Genomic DNA, 5,848 nt, shown 5'->3' on the forward strand with positions numbered 1-5,848 from the left:
TTCCGTGGCCGAAACCGACGCAGGTTTTCAATATTGATGCTGCAGACCAGCTCATAGTTTAGCCCCAGTGAATGGGCCCAAACTGTGAGGCTCCAGACGGCTACTGGCGGGGTCTGTCTGGAGACCAAGCTGAGAAAGGAGAAGAAGATATGTCCTTTCTTGGCACAGCTTGACCTCCCACAGAAAAGAGGCAGATTCCATGCAGATGCCGCTGGCTGTTTGGCACAGAATCCTCAGCAAAATTGCTACATCAAAAGAAGCTGTGTGAATGGGGTCTTATACTGATCCTGAGTTACATCCTGTATTATACTCCAGAGCTGTACTCACTATTCTGCTGGTACAGTCACTGTGTACATACATTACTTATCCTGTACTGATCCCGAGTTACATCCTGTATTATACTTCAGAGCTGCACTCACTATTCTGCTGGTACAGTCACTGTGTACATACATTACTTATCCTGTACTGATCCTGAGTTACATCCTGTATTACACTCCAGAGCTGCACTCACTATTCTGCTGGTGGAGTCACTGTGTACATACATTACTTATCCTGTACTGATCCTGAGTTACATCCTGTATTATACTCCAGAGCTGCACTCACTATTCTGCTGGTGCAGTCACTGTGTACATACATTACTTATCCTGTACTGATCCTGAGTTACATCCTGTATTATACTCCAGAGCTGCACTCACTATTCTGCTGGTGCAGTCACTGTGTACATACATTACTCATCCTGTACTGATCCTGAGTTACATCCTGTATTATACTCCAGAGCTGCACTCACTATTCTGCTGGTGCAGTCACTGTGTACAAACATTACATTACTTATCATGTACTGATCCAGAGTTTTATACCCCAGAGCTGCACTCACTGTTCTGCTGATGGAGTCACTGTGTACATACATTACTTATTCTGCACCAATCCTGAGTTACATCCTGTATTATATTTCAGAGCTGCACTCACTATTCTGCTGGTGGAGTCACTGTATACACACATTATATATTTGGTTTTAACTTACAACTTGTATACTCCAGAGATTAATTCACAAATCTGCAGTGTCAGAGCCGAAATCTCCCAGCATTTCCTGCTTGTTCACAGGGGTGCACCGCCAATGAGGCAAGATGAGGCGATGGCCTCAGGCAGCACCAGGTAGGGGGGCCGCGGAAGGGCCATCAGCAATGAGCACTTCCATTGTGGAAACGCTCATCTCTACATATTCAACTGAATTGCTGTACTTAGGACAGCAGTGCAGTTGAATGCCGCGACCGGGCACGGGAGCGATATCTTCGTGGACCACCGTTTCCTTTAAGTCTACTTTCACACTGGCGTTTTGGCTTTCCGTTTGTAAGATCCGTTCAGGGCTCTCACAAATGGTCCAAAACGGATCAGTTTGCATTCTAATGCATTCTGAATTGATAAGGATCCGCTAAGAATGCATCAGTTTGGCTCTGTTCAGTCTCCATTCCGCTTTGGACACGGACACCAAAACGCTGCTTGCAGTGTCCCTCTGATGAAACTGAGCCAAACTGATCCGTCCTTAGACACAATGTAAGTCAATGGGGACGGATCCATTTTCACTGACACAATCTGGCACAATATAAAACGGATCCGTCCTCCCTTGACTTTCAATGGTGTTCAAGACGGATCCGTCTCGGCTATGTTAAAGATAATACATACTGTTGTGCTTTTTCATAAGTGTATAAAACATTTATCTAAATATCATAATTATAGTGGATTTGATTAGACCTACAAGAGGCTATATTGCTATACGTATGTATTTTAAAGATGGCCGAGAGAGTGTCATGGGAAGGACATAATAAGATTTCTTCTCATGGATGTACCAGTCTGAAAAGAGGCCTTCTTGTCTCCTTATGGATTTATGACAGGAGATTAGGATGTTCTCTAGAAGCAACTGGTGCTAATTACCTCTACAGTTTGGTATTTCTTAACGAAGCAGAAAATCTGTGATATCTATATAGTTTTGTACAAGAAAATCAATAAGACATATGTATCGTTTTATATTGTTACATATTATTAAGGACTTTTATGTATTTGTCGTCATATATATTTCTCAATAGGAACACATATATTCCTATTATTTGAGAACAGTTTAAGTATGGAGTTTGTTAATGAGTATCTGTAAAGATGTGATATTTTAACTAACCATCAATCACCTGTTGGTGTAGCAGAGGAGGCACAGATATGAGAAAACAAGGCTCATCATATTGTTATTGGTCCCATAAATTAACAATGTGGGAAACATTTAAATGGTGCCTAAAAGTCTGTGCTTAATTGATAGAAGTGTCAGAATGAATCCCTCTAGCTTTGATATAGGTTCCAGAGGTCATATATATAGAATGCGAGATAAAGTCATACTTGGATATTTAACCCTTAATAGAATGATACTAATAGCTTAGGTAATAGTATCACCTAGGGGTAAATGAGTAACATTACACCAACAGCAGAAGTGTATTTTTGGTAATACAATGACATCACAGTACTTATCATATGTACACGCCTAGCCGACAATGATTGGAAAACTCCAAGCTAGGAAGGTGTGTCAAACTGATAAGTTTGTGATCATAAACCATACACACATGAGGAAAAGAACAAGAAAAAAGAGAAAACGCTGAGAAACAAAGAAAACCCAGGAGAAAGATCCTAATGACCAGGTCGTACCTTAGAGCTGACTTCCCTTATTCATCTGCATTCTCGGTAATGTATAACTTTATTTTGTGTAGTATTGATATAAATTAATCAGAAGTATAGTTGTTAAAAGTGCTACATCAATATTGTCACTATTCAGTAACAATGCATATTACTGAATAAAATACCTAAATATTGATTTCAAAGGTAACTCTCTGATTGGAATAATTTCATTCCATAGTCAATACCAGGCTTGATAATTTATATTGCTACCTCATTATCCAAGATTTGTCATAGTTTGTGCAGAGCAAGGATTCATATCTTTTATTAACGTTATTGAGTTTTTATATCTCAATAAAAGTGTGGTCGGGACGTTATATTTCATCTTATGTCTGAGAGGTACTGTGCATACGCTGGTATTTGTGTTGGTGCCATCTGGTGGCGAATTTTGGGTACTGCATATCACTGTGTATCATTGCAGATTATTGAGTTTCACATTGATTAATCTTTGATGGTATTTTAAATTATTGTATAATAAATAATTAATATTTTGCATAGATGCTTGTACCTTGTTTTACTAATTGCACAATATAATTAAATAACCGATCAAACTCTTTTTGAGGTATTATATATGTCCACCTCGAAGATCAATAATCATTTGAAATTTTTTCCTTGATCATTTCTTTTATACAAAGCCTTTTGCTTTATATCCCCGACAAAACCGATCCGTTCTGAATGGATGCAGACGGTTGTATTATCTGAACGGATCCGTCCATGACAGATCCGCACAAAACGCGAGTGTGAAAGTAGCCTTATAGGCTTTAGTCCTAGTTCCTGTAGCCTATCAGAGGTCGGTGTCATCATTATCGCGCTGCCTGAGCTGGGCTGTATAGAGCTCAGGGCACAGACTAGAAGAGGTCCGTGACTTGCACCGCATCGCTGACAGCAGAATAGAGGAAAGTATTTGAGTTAATTTTTTTTATTTGGCGGCATGCTGTTGGGCCACAATGGGGGGGGAGATCATAATTTTGTAACTGGAGAAAGCACTATGGGGACATTGCAGCTGTAAAACGGATGTAAAAAAGCATTTTTGTACTGACACACATTATGAGGGGGCCACTATGGGGACATCTGTTCTACTGGGGGCAATAAAAGGGGGTAGTGTTTTTGCACTGACACACATTATAAGAGAGCATTTTTTGTACTGGCACATTAGGGGGTATTTTTGTACTGGCACACATTATATGGGGACGTCCGTTCTACAGGGGCCACTAAAGGGGGTTCTTTTTTGTACTGACACACGTTATAATGGAGCATTTTTTGTACTGGCACATAAAGAGGCATTTATTGTACTTAGCGCACATTATAAGGCAGCATTTTATTACTGGCACACATTCTAAGGTGGCCAATATGGGGACATTTGTTCTACAGGGGGCACTAAAAGTTTTTTTTGTACTGGCACACACTATAAGGGCGCATTTTTCTATTGGCACACATAAGGGGGTATTTTGGTACTGACACAAATTGCAATGGGGAATTATTTTACTGGCACACATTATAAGGGGTCATTTTTTTGTATTGGCACATATTATAGGGGGAATTATTACTACTGGGGGCACTATGGGGGAATAATTACTTCTGGGGCAAAATAAGGGACATTATTATTATTATTGGGTGCACTATTATCACATAGTGCAATCTGGCAGAGAATTATTACTATTGGTGGGACTTTTGGGAGGACTGTCACAGTATCAGCTTAGCACAATTATTTTTGGAGGACAATTATGTTTACGGCACTATAGGTTTCAGAGACACTATTTGCTGGGCACAGTTACTTTTTAGGGCAATAATTATTGAAGGGCAACTATCTGTGTGGTAATAGCATTTTCAGGGGGATTGTTTCTGCAGTATAGTATTGGAGAGCACAGCGGGCACAGTATTGGGGGTGGCAGGATGGGGTGTTCAGAAGGTGGAAGGAAAAGTAGGAAACAAAGATGTCCGTTTGGCAAACTCTGCAGAGACAAGAGATGGCTGAAAGAAGCCATCATGGCGGTCTGGTCTGAATGGAGAAGATGAGGAAAGAGAATGTCTACATCAGTGGAGACATCACTGGATGAAAGAACTATGTGGCGCTGTATTCTTCTGTACGTTTTGTAGCGATGTATGTAGTGTTTTCCAAGTATGTCTTTTACAGCGCCGTTTCAGTGTTAGCCTCAGGCAGCAGGAAGGCTAGGTGCAGGCCTGCTCGTCCACTGTCTGCACAAAGGTTATTATAAGGATTTGCATTCAAGGGAATGTCCTCCTTCTAGCACTGCACAATTACTGTATGTATAGAAAAACAAACTTCCTTCCTGCGTTCTAGGCGCTCAGCTGATGTTATAGTCACCCTATGTTTGTGCTCTGTGTGTGACGCATGGGCCAACGTGCCTGTATTTAGTGACCAAGCTGTTAGGGGTTGGTTTTTCAACAAACTTGCTGACTGTTTCCAATGACAGCCAGAAGAATTGTGATACTTTTTGCCAGGTTTGTAGGACATTTTTTTAAATAATTTTTTATTGGCCATCATGTAACATCTGCGTGTAGCATTTTTTGCTCCAAAGAAAAGCAACAAAAAGTGCAGCGTTTTTGAAACCTAGAAGTCGGAAAAAAATGCACAAAGCGCACGGCGAGTTTTAAGATTCCTTTTCAAAGCAATTTATGCTTAGGCTTCGTGTCCGAAAACTCCAGATGAAATAATTTTTTATGGTTTTGGAAACCTGGCCTGACGTATTTCGCCATCGGGTGAATCACAGCGATTGTTTGCTGTCATTGAACGTGCCGGACGGGGGTTTTCAGCGCAAAAAAACTAAGTTGTAATTACTAATTGTTTCGGTTGAGATAATCCGATCATTTATCGTCTTTGTCTGGGAACTCGACATTTGAGTCACCGTACATTTTCTTCCAGAAGGCGAGTGCAATGATCCTTTAATATTACAATAAGTCAGACTGTGGCCTAATGATGTCATGTGTGATGTCATAAGAGGCGGAGCATTGTTAATTTCCTATAAATTTACAGTAAATGAAACCCACACAAGACGTCATTTATCAGGACTTTCATGGCTGAGATCAGAATTACCCTCTGAAGGCCTCCGATCAGAGCCGTGAAGGGCTGACATGGGAATAACCCTTTAAAGTGAATGTCACCTGAGGGGTCAGTGCC

Source organism: Bufo gargarizans, chromosome 11, assembly GCF_014858855.1.
Source record: "Bufo gargarizans isolate SCDJY-AF-19 chromosome 11, ASM1485885v1, whole genome shotgun sequence".
In the NCBI taxonomy this organism is placed as follows: Eukaryota; Metazoa; Chordata; class Amphibia; order Anura; family Bufonidae; genus Bufo; species Bufo gargarizans.